The following is a 19,231-nucleotide window of genomic DNA, read 5'->3' on the forward strand; positions in this document are numbered from 1 at the left end:
GTTTTTCATGATGGCCATTCTGACCAGTGTGAGATGGTACCTTATTAAAGTTTTGATTTTCATTTCTACGATAATTAGTGATTTTGAGCATCTTTTCATGTGCCTATTAGCTATTTGTATTTCTTCTTTGAATAAATGTCTTTTTAGATCTTCTGCCCCTGTTTTGATTGGTTCATTTGCTTTTTTTTGTTGAGTTGTATGAGCTGTTTATATATTTTGGAAATTAAGCCCTTCTCAGTTGCATTATTTGCAAATATTTTCTCCCGTTTTGTAGGTCGTCTTTTCGTTGTGTTAATGGTTTCCTTTGCTGCGCAAAAGCTTGTATGTTTGATTAGGTCCCACTTGTTTATTTTTGCTTTTATTCCTATTGCCTTGGGAGACTGACCTAAGAAAACATTGGTACAATTTATGTCAGAGAATGTTTTGCCTGTGTTCCTTTCTAGGAGTTTTATGGTGTCATGTCTTACGTTTAAGTCTTTAAGCCATTTTGAGTTTATTTTCGTGTATGGAGAGAGGGTGTGTTTTAAATTCATTGATTTACATGCAGCTCTCCAACTTTCCCAGCACCACTTGCTGAAGAGACTTTTCCCCGTTGTATATTCTTGCCTTTTTTGTCAAAAATTAATTGACTATATGTGTGTGGGTTAATTTCTGCATTCTCTGTTCTGTTCCATTGATCCATATGTCTGTTTCTGTGCCAATACCATGCTGTTTTGATTACTATAGCTTTGTAGTATTGTCTTAGGTCTGGGAGGGTTATGCCTGTTGCTTTGTTCTTTTTCTTCAGGATTGCTTTGGCAATTCTGGGTGTTTTGTGGATCCATATAAATTTTAGGATTATTTGTTCTAGTTCTGTGAAAAATGTCATGGGTCATTTGATAGGGATTGCATGAAATCTGTAGATTGCTTTGAGTAGTATAGTCATTTTAACAATAGAAATTCTTCCAATCCAAGAGCATGGGATATCTTTCCATTTCTTTGAATCATCTTCAGTTTCCTTTAACGTTTTATATTTCTCAGCATACAAGTCTTTCAGCTCCTTGGTCAGATTTATTCCTAAGTATTTTATTTTGGGGGGGTGCATTTTTTTTTCAACGTTTATTTATTTGACTGCGCCGGGTCTTAGTTGCCACGTGTGGGATCTTCATTGCTGCATGCGGGATCTTTAGTTGCGGCATGCGGGATCTTTAGTTGTGGCATTTGAACTCTTAATTGTGGTATGTGTGATCTTGTTCCCTGACCAGGTATGGAACCTGGGCCCCCTGCATTGGGATTGTGGAGTCTTAGCCAGTGGACCACCAGGGAAGTCCTGAGTGTGTGATTTTCAAAGGTATTGTTATTTTACATTCCCTTTCTGATATTTCATTGTTGGTGTAAAGAAATGCAACAGATTTCTGTATGTTCATCTTCTATCCTGCTACGTTTCTGAATTCACTGATCAATTCTAGTATTTGTATGGAGTCTTTAGGGTTTTCTATATAGAGAGTCATATCATCTGCATATAATGACGATTTTACCTCTTCCAATTTGGATACCTTTTATTTCTTTTTCTTGTCTGATTGCTGTGGATAGGATTTCCAATACTATGTTGAATAGAAGAGGTGGAAGTGGGTATCCTTGTCTTATTCCAGATGTTAGCGGGAAGGCTTTCAACTTTTCACCATTGAGTATTATATTGGCTCTGGGTTTGTCATAAATAGCTTTTATTATGTTGAGATATATTCCCTCTATACCCACTTTGGTAAGAGTGTTTATCATGAATGGATGTTGAATTTTGTCAAATGTTTTTTCTGCATCTATTGAGATGATCAAGTGGTTTTTAACTTTTGTTTATGTGGTGTATCACATTGATTAATTTGCATATGTTGAACCATCCTTATGAGCTTGGGATGAATCCCACTTGGTTGTGATGTATGATCTTTTTTATGTGTTGTTGGATCCAGTTTGCTATATTTTGTTGAGAATTTTTGCTTCTATATTCATCAAAGATATTGGCCTGTAATTTTCTTTTTTGGTGGTGTCTTTGTCTGGTTTTGGTATCAGGGTGATGGTGGCTTCCTAGAATGTCTTTGGGAGTGTTCCCTTCTCTTCAGTTTTTTGGAAGAGTTTGAGAAGGATCAGTATAAGTTCTTCTTTGTATGTTGGGTAGAATTTGCCTGTGAAGCCATCTGGTCCTGGACTTTTGTTTGTGGGGGAGTTTTTTAAAAATAAATTTATTTATTATATTTATTTTATTTTTGGCTGCACTGGGTCTTTGTTGCCATGCACGGGCTTTCTTTAGTTGTGGTGAGCAGGGGCTACTCTTCATTGTGGAGCTCGGGTTCTAGGCATACAGGCTTCAGTAGTTGTGGCACATGGGCTCAGTAGTTGTGGCTCGTGGGCTCTAGAGCGCAGACTCAGTAGTTGTGGCACACGGTCTTAGTTGCTCTGTAGCATGTGGGATCTTCCCGGATCAGGGATCGAACCCACGTCCCCTGCATTGGCAGGTGGATCCTTAACCACTGCACCACAAGGGAAGCCCTGTGGGGCAGTTTTTAAACTACAGATTCTATTTCATCTCTAGTGATTGGTCTGTTCAAATTATCTATTTCTTTTTGAGTCAGTTTTGGTGGCCTGTATATTTCTAGAAAGTTGTCCGTTTCTTCTAGGTTGTCAAATTTATTGGCATATAATTGTTCATAGTATTCCCTTATGGTTTTTGTATTTGTACGGTGTCAGTTGTTATGTCTCCTTTTTCATTTCTTATATTGTTTATTTGGGTCTTCTCTCTCTTCTTCTTGGTGAGCCTGGCCAGAGGTTTGTCGATTTTGTTTACCCTTTCAAAGAATCAGCTCTTGGTTTTATTGATTTTTTTCTATTGTTTTTTAATCTCTATTTATTTCCTCTCTGATCTTTATTATTTCCTTCCTTCTGCTGACTTTAGGTTTTGTTTTCTCTTTTTCTAATTCTTTTTTTTTTTTTTTTTTGGCGGTATGCGGGCCTCTCACAGTTGTGGCCTCTCCCGTTGCGGAGCACAGGCTCCAGACGTGCAGGCTCAGCAGCCATGGCTCATGGGCCCAGGCACTCCACAGCATGTGGGATCTTCCCGGACTGGGGCACGAACCCATGTCCCCTGCATTGGCAGGAGAACTCTCAACCACTGCGCCACCAGGGAAGCCCCCTCTAATTCTTTTAAGTAAGTGGTAGGTTAGGTTGTTTATTTGAGATTTGTCTCATTTTTTGAGGAAGACCTGTATCGCTATGAACTCCCATCTAAGAACTGCTTTTGCTGCATCCTGTAGATTTTGTATGGTTGTGTTTTCATTGTCATTTGTCTCAAGTTATTTTTAAATTTCATCTTTTATTTAATTGTTGACCCATTGGTTTCTTTTCAGCAGCATATTGTTTAGTCTCTGTGTAATCATTTTTTTCTCGTTTCTGTTTCAGTGGTTGATTTCTCATTTCATGCCATTGTGGTCAGAAAACATGCTTGAGATCATTTCTATCCTCTTAAATTTGTTGAGGCTTGTTTTATGCCCTAATATGTGGTTAGTCCTAGAGAATGTTCCATGTGCACTTGAAGAGAATGTGTATGCTGGGTTTTTTTGCATGTAATGTCCTGAACATATCAATTAAGTCTAACTGTCCTATTGTATTATTTAAGACCTCTGTTGCCTTATTAATATTTTGTTTAGAAGATCTGTCCATTGATGTGAGTGGGGTGTTAATGTCTCCTACTATTATTTTATTCCTGTCAATTTCTCCCTTTATGTCTGTATTTACTTAATGTATTTGGGTGCTCTTATATTAGGTGCATATATGTTGACAAATGTAAAATCCACTTCTTGATGGATCCTTTTATCATTATATAGTGTTGTTCTTTATCTTTCTTTATGGCCTTTGTTTTAAAGTCTATTTTTTCTGGTATGAGTATTGCGACCCCTGGTTTCTTTTCATTTCCATGAAATATCTTTTTCCATCCCCTCACTTTCAATCTATGTGTGTCCTGTGCCGTAAAGTGGGTGTCTTCTAGGCAGCATATTGGATTAGAAAACAGGACCCTACAATCTGCCACTCTGTGTCTTTTGATTGGAGCATTTAGTCCATTGATGTTTAAGGTAATTATTGAGAGATATATATTTATTGCCATTTTAACCTTGTTTTCCCATTGATTTTATATTTCTTTTTTGTCCCTTTATTTTTCTTTTTCCTTTTCTGGTTTGATGATTTTCTTTCGTATTATATTCTCTTTTTGTTTTTTGTGATTCTATTGTATGTTTCTGATTTGTGGTACCCTGTTTTTCAAGTATGTTAATCTCATCCTATATCTGCTTGCCTTAGACTGGAAGTCATATAGGCTCAAACACATTGGAGGAAATGAAAAAAAATCTATTTTTCTTACTCTCCTACCCCACATTTTACGATTTTGATGTCCTCTTTTACATCTCCACGTTCATCCTTTGGCTGTTCATGGTGGTTATCATCACTTTCACAGAAATTTTAAAAAATCTGGGTACTGGCTTATTTAGGTGATTTGCTTTCCAACTGTGATTTTCTCTTCTTATATACTTTGACTTCTTTTGTATTTAGAGAAGACCTTTCAGTACTTCCCTTAGCATTTAGCATTGCTGTATTTTTTTAGTTTTTGCTCGGCTGAGAAATTCTTTATCTCTCCTTCTATTCCAAATGATAATCTTGCTGGATAGAGCATCCTAGGTTGCAGATTTTTCCCTTTCAGGACTTCGAATATATCTTGCCACTCCCTTCTGGCCTGCAATGTTTCTGTAGAGAAATCAGCTGATAGCCTTATGGGAGTTCCTTTGTGATTAACTCTTTGTTTTTCTCCTATTGCCTTTAGAATCCTCACTTTAACTTCTGCCATTTTTATATAATAGGTCTTGGTGTAGCTCTGTGTGGGTTTACCCTGTTTGGGACCCATTGTGCTTCCTGTACCTGGATATCTGTTTCCTTCTTTAAGTTTGGGAAGTTTTCAGCCATCATTTCTTCAAACACATTTTTGATCCCATTTTCTCTTTCTTCCCCTTCTGGAATCCCTATTATGCGTAGATTGGCATGCTTTATGTTATCCCACAGGTCTCTTATATTGCTTTCATTTTTTTTCATTTGGCTTTCTGTCTGCTCTCCTGATTGGGTGATTTCCATTATTCTATCTTCCAGGTCACTTATTCATTCTTCTGCACTATTTACTCTGCTACTCATTGCCTTTAGTTCAGTTTTTGTCTTGGCAAATGAGTTTTCTAATTTTTCTTGGTTGCTCTTTATAGTTTCTAGTCCCTTTTTACAATAGTCTGCATTTCTGTCAATAGTCTTTCTTAATTCCTTCAGTATTTTCATTATCTCCTTTGAGCTATTGGTGTCTATTAGACCAAAGAGGTGTGTTTCATAGTTTCTTTCTTTCAGGGGAATTCTCTTGGGCTTTTAATTGGGAGTGGTTCCTCTGCTTCTTCATTTTACTTATATTTCTCTTATTCTGTGAGTTTAGGAGAAACACTTTTATCTCCTGTGGTGTGGAGGGATATTTGTATGTGGCGGTGTCCCTATGTAGCTTGTGTGGGTTTAGTATTTTTGGTGCAAGGGCCGTTTTTAGTATGGATGCCTGTTGCCTCTTTCCTCAGTGTGTGCTGGCTCTTATCCCTTTGATAGGGGATATGCATATGCGGTGGCTGGTGTGCGGTCGTGGGGTACTTGCTGGCGGTGGTGGCTCATGCACGTCCCCAGAGCACACGATGGGAGCAGAGGTGGCTCATGACGGCTCCTGGAGCTCGTCTAGGTGATGTCCTGCCTCCTGAGAGCTTATGCAGGGAAAATAGCTGTAATGGCAGGTCCCACCCGTCCCGTTGTGCGTCGCCTACACAGTGGCACCTGGCCTCTAAGGTGGCCCAGGCTTCCTCCGTGTACACCCTCAGATGCCATTGCATCAGGCTTCAGCCCCTTCAGGCTATTTCTGCACAGCCCACCCCAGTCTTCTCCATGGGTCCGATCTCCACAGCCCAAGCTTCCACACCTAGATCGTACCGGCACTGGCGGACGCATATCTCAGGCTGGGGAGTGCAGAGCAGTGACACTGACCGTCTGTGCAGGTTTCTCTCCATTCTGGCTGCTGCAAACCAGTTGCTGCGTTCTCCTCCAAGGCTCCTTAGCTCTCCCCTGTCCTGGCTGATCTCTCCGCTGGTGAGGGGACTTCCCACGGTGCAGGAACCTTTCCTCTTTCACAGCTCGCTCCCAGGGGTGCAGGGGTGCAGGTCCTGTCCTGATTCCATTCTCACTTTCTTTTTTTTTTCTTTTGTCCTACCCAGTTATGTGGAGATTTTTTGCCTTTTTAGAGGTCTGAGATCTTCTGCCAGCGTTCAGTAGATATTCTGTGAGAACTGATCCACGTGTGGATGTATTTTTGATGTATTCGTGGGAGGAGGTGAGCTTCATGTCCTACTACTCTGTCATCTTGATCACTCCCTCTGCACCAATCTTGATATGTGTGGGTTTCTTACCCATTCTTTTACCATTTTATCATAAGCATTTTGCTTAGAATCATATTGAGCTGACACACACACATCAATGTGACTCAATGCACAGCCTATAATAGCACACACAGCCAGACACACACAAACACCTCACTGTGACTCAATGCACAGTTTATACCAGCACACAAACACACACACACCTCACTGTGACTCAATGCAAAGCCCATAACAGCAAAGACACACACACAAAAACACCTTACTGTGACTCAATGAACAGTCTATACCATCACATACACACTCAAACACACACACACACACGGCTTACTGTGACTCAATGCACAGCCTATACCAGCACACACACACACACACACACACACACATATACACACACTGCTCACTGTGACTCAATGCACAGACTGTAGTACCTCATGCACACACAGACACACACACCTCAGTGATTTAATGCAAAGGCCATACCAGCAAAAACACACACACACACAGCTTACTGTGAGTCAATGCACAGTTTATACAACACACACGCACACACAAACGCATGGCTTACTGTGTGTGACTCAATGCACAGCCTATATCAACCGCCACACACAAACACACACACACCCAAAGCTCACTGTGACTCAATACACAGCCTACACCAGCACTAACACAAGGCTCACTGTGACTCAATGCACAGCGTACACCAGCACTTACACACGGCTGAGTGTGACTCAGTGCACAGCCTATAGCATCACAAACACACATATACACACACGTGGCTCACTGTGACTCAGTGCATAGTGTGTAGTACCACACACACACACACAGACACAGACATAAACACACCTTAGTGACTTAATGCAACATCCATACCAGCAAAAATACACACACACACACACACACACACACATGGCTCACTGTGAGTCATTGCATTGTGTATACCAGCACACACACACACACAACACACAGCTCACTGTGACTCAATGCACAGCCTATACCAGCCCACACTCACAAACACAGACACACACACACACACCCACAGCTCACTGTGACTCAGTGCACAGCCTATACCTTCACACACACACACATACACTTGGCTCACTGTAACTCAATGCACAGCCTATACCAGCACAGTCACACACACACACCTCACTGTGACTCAATGATCAGCCTATACCAGCACACACACACACACACACACACACACACACATCTAAATGTGACTCAATACTCAGCCTATACCAACACACACACAGACACACACACATGGCTCTGTGGCTCATTGCACAGCCTGTACCAGCACACACACATGGCTCAATGTGACTCAATGTACATCCTATACCAGCACACAGACACGCACACACACATACCTCAATGTGACTCAATGAACAGTCCATACAGGCAGATAAACACACACACACCACACACCTCACTGTGATTCACGCTCAGACTATCCCAGTCCCCCACCACACATGGCTCACTGTGACTCAGTGCTTAGCCTATACCAGCACACACACACACACACATGCACGGCTCAGTGTGAGTCAATGCACAGCATATACCAGCGCACACACACACACACACACACACACATGCACGCACACACACACAGCTCACTGTAACTCAATGAACTGCCTATACCAGTGCGTGCTCCCACACACACAAACACACACACACACGGCTAACTTTCACTCAGTGCACAGCCTACACCAGCACACACACACAAACACATACACACACACAGGCACACACAGCTCATTGTGACTCAGTGGTCAGCCTATACCAGCGCACACAAGTCACACTTGCACGGCTCTCTTTGGCTAAAAGCACAGTCCTTACCAGCACACACACACACACACCACACAACTCACAGTGACTCAATGCTCAGAGTATACCAGCAGACACACACACACACACACACACACACACACGGCTCAATGTGACTTAATGCACAGATCATACCAGCACACACACACACAAACACACACGGCTCACTGTGACTCAGTGCACACTCTATACCAGCACACACGGTCACAAACACACAAGGCTCACTGTGACTCAGTGCACAGTCTGTAGCACCACACACACACACATGCACCTCAGTGACTCAATGCAAAGCCCATAGCAGCACACACGCACACATACACACACCTAACTGATTTAATGCTCCGCATATACCAGTGCATATACACACAGGCATGCACAGCTCATTGTGACTCAATGTGCAGTCCATAGCAGCACATACACAGACAGACAACACACCTCACCTTAAATCAATGCTCAGACTATAGCAGCCCCTAAACACACACACATACACACGGTGCACTGTGTCTCAATGCTCAGCCTATACCAGCACACACACAAACACACACACACACGGCTGTGACTCATTGCACAGCCTGTACCAGCACAAACACATGGCTCACTATGATTCAGTGCTTAGTCTGTAGCAGCACACACACACACACACACACACACACACACACACGGCTCATTGTGACTCAAGGCACAGTGTATACCATTACACACACACAAGTCATTGTGACTCAATGCGCAGCCTATAGCAGCACACACACAGAAACACAAACACATACAGCTCACTGTGACTCAATGCACAGTCTATATCAGCACACATACACACACACACACACAACTAATTGTGAGTCAGTGCACAGCATGTAGCAGCACACACACAGAATCTCACACATACACCTCAGTGACTCAATGCAAAGCCCATACCGACACTCACAGACACATATACACACCTAATTGTGATTCAGTGCTCAGCCTATACCAGCACACAAACCCACACACACACACCATACTGTGACTCAATGCACACTCTACACCACCACATAGACACACACACACACACACACAGCTCATTGTGACTCAGTGTACACTCCATACCAGCACAGACACAGATACACAACACACTTCACTCTAACTCAATGCTCAGACTATACCAGCCCACATGCCCATACGCACAGAGGCAGACACATGGCTCAGTGTGACTCAGTGCACAGCCTACACCACACACACACAAACAGCACACACCCACACAGCTCACTGTGACTCAATGCTCAGTCTATACCAGCAGACACAAGCACACACATGCACAGCTCACTCTGACACAATGCACAGCCTATACCAGCAGACACAATCAAACACATGCATGGCTCACTCTGACACAATGCACAGCCTATACCAGCACACACACACACACACACATGGCTCACTGTGACTCAAGGCACAGTGTATACCATTACAGACACACACACACACACACACACCTCATTGTGACTCAATGCACGGCCTATAGCAGCACACACACAGAAACACACATGGCTCACTGTGACTCAATGCACAGTCTATACCAGCACACGCACATACACACAACTCATAGTGATTCATTTCACAGTCTGTAGCACCACACACACAGACATACACACATACACCTCAGTGACTCAATGCAAAGAAGAAATTAAAAAAAAACCTAGAAACAAATGACAATGGAAACACGACGACCCAAAATCTATGGGATGCAGCAAAAGCAGTTCTAAGAGGGAAGTTTATAGCAATACAATCCTACCTTAAGAAACAGGAAACATCTCGAATGAACAACCTAACCTTGCACCTAAAGCAATTAGAGAAAGAAGAACAAAAAGACCCCAAAGTTAGCAGAAGGAAAGAAATCATAAAAATCAGATCAGAAATAAATGAAAATGAAATGAATGAAATGATAGCAAAGATCAATAAAACCAAAAGCTGGTTCTTTGAGAAGATACACAAAATTGATAAACCATTAGCCAGACTCATCAAGAAAAAAAGGGAGAAGACTCAAATCAATAGAATTAGAAATTAAAAAAGGAGAAGTAACAACTGACGCTGCAGAAATACAGAGGATCATGAGAAATTACTATAAGCAACTATATGCCAATAAAATGGACAAACTGGAAGAAATGGACAAATTCTTAGAAAAGCACAACCTTCTGAGACTGAACCAGGAAGAAATGGAAAATATAAACAGACCACTCACAAGCACTGAAATTGAGCGTGTGATTAAAAATCTTCCAACAAACAAAAGCCCAGACCAGATGGCTTCAGATGGCTTCACAGGACCAGATGGCTTCACAGGAGAATTCTACCAAACATTTAGAGAAGAACTAACAGCTATCCTTCTCAAACTCTTCCAAAATACAGCAGAGGGAGGAACACTCCCAAACTCATTCTACGAGGCTACCATCATCCTGATACCAAAACCAAACAAAGATGTCACAAAGAAAGAAAACTACAGGCCAATATCACTGATGAACATAGATGAAAAAATCCTACACAAAATACTATCAAACAGCATCCAGCAGCACATTAAAGGGGGCATACACCATGATCAAGTGGGGTTTATCCCAATATACACAAATCAATCAATGTTATACACCATGTTAAAAAACTGAAGGAGAAAAGCCATATGATCATCTCAATAGATGCAGAAAAAGCTTTTCACAAAATTCAACACTGATTTATGATAAAAACACTCCAGAAGTAGGCATAGAGGGAATTTACCTCAACATGATAAAGGCCATATACAACAAACCCACAGCCAACTTCGTTCGCAATGGTGAAAAAATGAAACCATTTCCTGTAAGATCAGGAACAAGACAAGGTTGTCTGATCACACGACTATTATTCATCATACTTTTGGAAGTCTTAGCCACAGCAATCAGAGAAGAAAAATAAATAAACGGAATCCAAATCGGAAAAGAAGACATTAAGCTGTCACTGTTTGTAGATGACATGATAGTATACATAGAGAATCCTACATATGCTACAGGAAAACTACTGGAGCTAATCAATGAATTTGGTAAAGTAGTACGATACAAAATTAATGCACAGAAATCTCTTGCAGTCCTATACACTAATTATGAAAAATCTGAAACAGAATTTAAGGAAACACTACCATGGACCACTGCAACAGAAAAAATAAAATACCCTGGAATAAACCTACCTAAGGAGATGAAAGACCTGTGTGCAGAAAACTGTAAGACACTGATGGAAGAAATTAAAGATGATACAAATAGATGGAGAGATATACCATGTTCTTGGATTGGAAGAATCAACACTGCGAAAATGACTATACTACCCAAAGCAAGCTACAGATTCAATGCATTCCCTATCACACTACCAAGGGCATTTTTCACAGAACAAGCATAAAAAATTGCACGGTTTATATGGAAACACCAAAGACACCAAATAGCCAAAGCAATCTTGAGAAAGAAAAATTGAGCTGTAGGAATCATCAGGCTCCCTGACTTCAGACTATACTACAAAGCTACAGTAATCAAGACAGTATGGTTCTGGCACAAAAACACAAATACAGATCAATGGAACAAGATAGCCCAGAGATAAACCCATGCACATATGGTCACCTTATTTTTGATAAAGGAGACAAGAATATACCCTGATCCATAAGGGTCAAGCCCTGTGTCTGGGATGTAATAATTGCTCAACACAGTTCTATTCTAATTCTAATAACTGCTCAAAGGAATTGAGGGCATGTTATGTATTAGGTGCTGAGCTGGGTACACTGCATGTTTTTCATTCAAATCTTCACCCCACCTCTGCAACGTGAGGATGATCTGTGGCCCCATTCTACATTTGGAGAATCTGAAGCTCAAGAACGGTTAAATAACTTTCACAAAAACACACTGCAGAGATCTGTCCAGCTCTGGGGGCCACTAAAGGAGGCATTGGCTAAAAGCCTCTCTTTTCCCAGATATAAATACAAAGCTCTCTTCTTTCTTTCTCACAGTCCTGTAGCTGTGTGGTACAGGACATAGTTCCACTTATGTCTTGGTAGCCTTAACATTGTAAATGTCATATTTCAGCAGACCTTTCAAATGTCTCTAAATCATGTATCTATATCTCCTTCTGTTGTGTGCAATTCCATCATTTGAATTGCTTTCTGTTTGTGCTTGTCAACGTCCTTCACTCCATCAGCAAAGCCCCTTGTAATGTCAGAAGGCTCTGAACTGAATTTCACAAATCTTCAAGGGATCAATATAGATGTTATACTGAAATATTTTTCTTCACTTTTTGGCCTAAAGTTAAGAAAATGCTATTTGTCATGAATGTGTTATTCATGAATGGTGTTATTAATATCAATATAGGCTCAAGGATAACTTGAGTGGATAAAATAAATATGTTTCAGTTCTTTCTATTTGGCTTGACAATCTTTGCCCCAGGGTTAAGCAAATACATAAAAAATCTCTGGAAAGTATGAATGGAAGCCTGCATTTTACCTTTTTGGGGGTTGTGATCAATGTGGATTTTGCTCCTTTTTAAGAATTTTTCCCTTCCTGAGTGTCTACCTATGGCCAATGAGTAAATCCACACAGTAGTGTTAGGAAGAAGATGCTCCTGGGAGATTGTGGCAGGTACGCCGGTAAAGAGTAAAGATGCAATGGGCTCTGAAAACTACATCCTACATCCTCTTCGGAATGGATAACAAACAGTGGAAGAGGGAAAAGCAGAAACTTTGTGATGTCTGGCAGGATGGAGAAGGCCGGTTTAACTGTATTTGTTCAATATCTCTCATTATATTTTTAATGACCTATGTGTCAACATCAGCCAAACAGAGATCTCTTTGGCAACCGTTGGACTAATTATTATAGCCAGCTATTAGAATATTTTATTTATATACTTTGGTTAAAGTGCAACTTAAATATATAAACATTATACTGTCACGTGTATCATACATGATATATTATCATATATATCATATATCATACATCATATATTATCAGATGTATCATATAGTATCTGTAATATATGTATTATATATTATCATACATCATATGTATCATATGCCATGTATAATATATTAATTATCATATATATCATGAATATATTATATCATATATATAAATTGTGGAAACCCCTCCAGGTCCTCTATTTTTGCTCTGGTTAGAGACTTACAGCAATAGTTGTATACTGTGTTGGGACCAACACTCTCTAATCACTTTATTGAAAACCAATTTGGATATTTCAAGGAGTAGGTGACATTCTGATAATTCTTTACCGCTGCCTTAGATCCCATAGAGAACACAGATTGTTTATTTTAAGCAAATAAGGGATGAATAAATAAAACTGTGGGCATGAGAACAGTCCTTCCATCAGATGTCATTTACTCTGTCATTGAACAGAATGTACTGAGTGTCTAATAAATACAAGCACTGATCTATGGCGTATATTTTTCTCCTATAAAATGATGGAGAAAGGCTTCCGTGGTGGCACAGAGGTTAAGAATCCACCTGCCAATGCAGGGGACACGGGTTCGAGCCCTGGTCCGGGAAGATTCCACATGCTGTGGAGCATTTAAGCTCATGCGCCACAACTACTGAGCCTGCGCTCTAGAGCCCACGAACAACAACTACTGAAGCCCGTGTGCCACAACTACTGAACCTGTGCTCTAGAGCCTGCGAGCCACAACTACTGAGCCCACGAGCCACAACTACTGAAGCCTGCACGCCTAGAGCCCATGCTCCGCAACAAGAGAAGCTACCACAATGAGAAGCCCACGCACCGCAACGAAGAGTAGCCCCTGCTCGCCACAACTAGAGAAAGCCCACATGCAGCAGTGAAGACCCAACGCAGCCAAAAATAAAAAATAAAATAAATAAAATTATATTTTAAAAAATGATGGAGAAAAAACTACATGCCTGTTGCCTGGTCAGCCTTTTTGATCACTTTTTGTTATAGTGTCTGTTGGTTTAGTGTACTGTTTGGTTAAATACCACTCCCACGATTTTCTGCTCTGTGTTGCCAATTGAGACCTCTGGTGGCCAGTTTTTATTCATTTCTCCAAATGCACTGCACCAAAGCTTTTAGTTGCATTTACTCAGTTGTCAGTTCAGGATGTTGATGTTTGGTGATAACTCATGGCACGCTTTTTGCTTACAAGTTGTCACGTTTACCAATGAGATGATTTCATTATGCGGTGTGCTCCGCCCTGGTTCCTGTCGGCTCTGCTTACGGACGCCTACCAGAATGCCTGTGCCGAAGCCGCCGGGGCCCTGGGGTCACTCGGAAGGACTGCCCCATGGCTCCTTCTGGTCACGCCCAAGAGCCAGGTCCACTCCCTGCTTCCCTCACCGTATGGGGCCTTGTACTTGCTGGATGCTGTATCATTGCTGTGTCCTTCCTTGTTTTCCGATGATTTTTTTTTTCACAGGCTCCACTGGAGAACTTTTAAAGCATGAGCGCTCTAGCACCCATTTAGAAGGTTCTGCTGGCCCCCAAAGAACCAGACCAAAGAGGCAGCCCTGTCCCCCTATCATGAGGGACAGAAGTTCTACTGCATTTACTCACTCATCCACAGATTCTCTTACCCTAGGATGCCCTGGGGCATACAAGATGGTGACAGATGTACAGTCTTTTTTTTTTCCATAGAAGTATAATTGATTTACAATGTTATATTAGTGTTACTTGTACAGCATAGTGATTCAGTATTTTTGAAGATTATACTCCATTATAAGTTATTACAAGATAATGGCTGTAATTCCCTGTGCTATAGAAAATATCCTTGTTGTTATTTATTTTATACATAGTAGTTTGTATCTGTTAATCCCATACCCCTAATTTGTCCCTCCCACTTCCTTCTCCCCTTTGGTAACTATAAGTCTGTTTTCTGTAAGTTTGTCTGTGAGTCTGGTTTTGTTTTGCATGTACATTCATTTGCATTATTTTTAGAGTCCACATACAAGTGATATTACACAATATCTGTCTTTCACTGTCTGACTTATTTCACTAAGCATAATTTTTCTGGGTCTGTTCATGTATCTGCAAATAGCAGAATTTAATTCTTTTTTATGGTTGAGTAGCAGTCCATTGCTGGCTCATATGGCAACTCTAGTTTTAGCTTTTTGAGGACCCTCCATACTGTTCTCCATAGTGGCTGCACCAATTTACATTCCCATCAACAGTGTAGGAGGGTTCCCTTTTCTCTACACCCTCGCTAACATTTGTTATTTGTAGACATTTTCATGATGGCCGTGCTGACTCGAGTGACGTCATACCTCATTGTTGTTTGGATTTGCATTTCTCTAACAACTGACAATGCTGAAAATCTTCTCAGGTGCCTGTTAGACATCTGTATGTCTTTCTTTTTGGAAAAATGTCTCTTTAGGTCTTCTGTCCATTTTTTTATTGCATTGTTTGCTTTCTTGGTATTGAGCTGTATGAGCTGTTTATATATTTTAGATATTAACCCCATGTTAGTCTCATCATTTGCAAATATTCTCTCCCATTCCTTAGAGTCTTATATTTAGATGAAACGTGTGAATTTTTACTCATTATAGAATGGTCGTTGTCATGGTGACATGTACGTCAATGAGTTCTTATTAATACAGAAACTATCTAATGATATGGCAAATACTTAAAAGTACTGCTGTTAATTATTCGTGAACATTAATGGATCCCATCCGAAAAGCACAGCAACTCCTTCAACTGCTGAATTGTTTAAATTTTTTTTAAATTGTATATTGTAAATTTGTAGATTTCGGTGTTTTTGAGGAAGTAGATTAATTTCCTACTTAAAAACCATATCAAGGGCTTCCCTGGTGGCGCACTGGTTGAGAGTCCGCCTGCCGATGCAGGGGACACGTGTTCGTGCCCGGTCCTGGAAGATCCCACATGCTGCGGAGCGGCTGGGCCCGTGAGCCATGGCCGCTGAGCCTGCAGGTCCGGAGCCTGTACTCTGCAATGGGAGAGGCCACAACAGTGAGAGACCCACGTACCGCGAAAAAAAAAAACATATCAAGAAATACAAGTCCATTAAAGGGTTAACAGAGATGAAACGTACCCTATATTTTATTTTATAATTCTAGTAACTAATAACTAACTCAAAAGTTTAAATAAATGTATATATTTTCATTATTTTTTATAAAGCACTCACTACTGCCAATTAATATTTTGATAAATCCTTTGCTCTGATTCTTTGTAATATACCCCGTGTTTTCCTTGTTCACATGAGAAACAGATTTGAAAAATATATATGTTTACTTTCATGAACCCAACAGCAAAATGCTTAGGTTGGGGTGATCTTTGTTTGTGAGTCTGTCTGTTTGTTTTCTCTGAATGCTAGTGGCAGGGGGTGGTGGATCCCAGAGAAGTGGGAGTCACCATGAGGTGACCAAAGAAGAAAGTGCTGACCAGGATCAGTGCTTTCTCCCCATCAAACCAACCACCATGGGTGGTCAGGACAGGGAAATGGCAATCGACATTTCACATCTTGAAAAATATTGAGATAAAACTAAGCTATTTATTGGGAATTCCTTGCAGTCCAGTGATTAGGACTCCACGCTTTCACTGTGGAGGGCTCGGATTCATTCCTTGGTTGGGGAACTAAGATCCTGCAAGCCAAAAAAAAAAAAAAAAACCCAAAACAACAACAAAAAAACTCAAAAAAAAAAACCAGACTAAGCTATTTATATACTTAAACTGAATCATCCTGGATAAACAAATTAAGATAGCAAAACACATATACTCAAATTATTTATTGTACAAATCATAATTTATCTTTAAATGGCCATGAATTTGGAAAAAGAAATCTCCCTCCCCCACTTTCTTTTCTTTCAGCTCAGGTAGAAATGCATGTTGGAAATTTCTTCTCCACTGGCGACATCGACCCTGTTCCCCAGATGATTGAGAGAGATGTCAGAATTTTATGCATTAAGCAGATAGGCAAGACTTTATAAATAAATGCTTATGATTAAAGCAATCTCGATACAAATTACTTTCCTCACAACTTAAGCTGGTCACAGTACCTTTAAATTCAATGGTAAACCCCGACAAGCCCACAGAAGCATCGCTGCGAAATGCCAGAAAGACACTATTTCCACTACTCTCAATTCTTTCTGGGGCTTGAGAGCCCTGGAAACTTCCAATGAGAGGGCTGTTGGAATCCTCTCCTTCATAGATATGTAGGAAATCATAGCTGGACTCCATGTTGAAACTAAAAGGAAAGAATATTAATTAGATTATGCACCTAATATATGTGTCTCTTATCTTCCAGACTAGAAATTCTCTGAGAGCACACAGTGATTTTATTTGCCTTTGTAAAGTAATTTTTAAAAATTAGGACAATCCAAAAGTTAAATATAATAATAATCAAAATGGCAATAAATAACAATTATAATGAATACTATTAGTATTTTATAGCATCACCAACATCTTCAATACAGTATGATTTTGAAGATAATCTGAAAGAAAATGAACCCTTATAACAGAGATATAGTATGTCTTCCCTATAACCATGGTATTTCTAATGAAATGCAGTTTGAAAGAATAGGGTTCAGAAGGGATGCATTCCCACTGGTATTTGATTTTTATGTGAATATTTTTAGTTTTAATAACATATATCCTTGATGTTACTGACAATTCTTAAAGTTAAAAAATACTTTTGTTTGATTTTACTTTGAAAATTGTAATTGCTTCTATTTGCTTAGATAATTTGGCCAATAATAGCAGTCCCTACAATGGTACAAAGTATGTAAGTCAACTGCTTCACATCATTTCACCTTGATTGGATATTCCAATTTTCTCTTCCCCTCTCCCTCCCGCTCCCTCCCACTCTATTTCTCTCTCTGTCTCTCCTTACATTAATACCCTAATAATTTCCAAAGTCTAACAATTAACGCCCAAAGCTCTCAAGTGGGATGCAGCTTTAAATGTCTCTGCCATTTATAAGAAGGATGATGATAGTCTGGGAACTTTAAAGATATACCTCCTCTCAAGTGACAGATTGAACTTGGTTTACATGTCCAAGATCTCAGTGGGATCAGAATAAACAAACACACTAGACAGAGGTATTGATGTAATCCATTCTGACTTGCCCTCCTCTGTCCCTTCATCTCTAAATCAGGGCCTTTGGGGTCTTCAACATGGACCGACCCATGCAGCTTCCACTCTCTTTCCTTTCCCTTGACAGCATATTTGTATACAGAGATGGAGAGAGTCAGGAGGTTTTATAATCATGAACATGTGCTGTTGTTTAAGTGGCTTTAGTTTATCTGGATATTCAAGGGATACAACATGAACCCAAGGTCTTTCCAGAAGCTGCCCACTGCATTCTGAAGGATGTAGCACGGGGGACCACCAAGGACCTGACGTTAGTATGATATCTGGACCTGCATTGAGCTGTCCCATTTCCTGTCAAGGTGCCCTCGCTCCCATGTGAGGTCCTGAACACATTTATTCAAGGAATTTGTCAGAGCTTTCAGAGTCTGTTTATCTGACAAGTTCCCTGAAGTTGGAAATGAAGAAAAAGTGAAAGACTGGAGTGACTAAAGAGTGAGAAAAGAGGCCAAGAGGAACTGCATCAACCAAACAGAATTTGGTTGGAATAACAATTTTATTTGGAATAGTTTGCAAGGACGTTATTAGACTCTGGTCATGCTGTACCCCCGATAACTGGCATAACTAATTATTATGATAGATTATTTTTGAACATGGAAGTACTATCAGGCACAAACAAACATATTCTAACTACCCTCTCCTTTTGGATGTGCCGTCACACACACATAGAAGTCTGAAGTGATATTTACAATTAATGATGATTCCTTTGGTTAAATCCTGTCTTATTTCTACCTATTCCAGATGCACAGATCTACAAGCCCCAATAATAGGCCAAAGTCTGGCCATGCTTTTAAACCGAATTTAATTTTTGTTCCAATGTGTAAGTCGCATCAGCCCCACAGTCTATAGAAGCCTGTGATAAA

Source organism: Leucopleurus acutus (assembly GCF_964270905.1).
Source record: "Leucopleurus acutus genome assembly, chromosome: Y".
In the NCBI taxonomy this organism is placed as follows: Eukaryota; Metazoa; Chordata; class Mammalia; order Artiodactyla; family Delphinidae; genus Leucopleurus; species Leucopleurus acutus.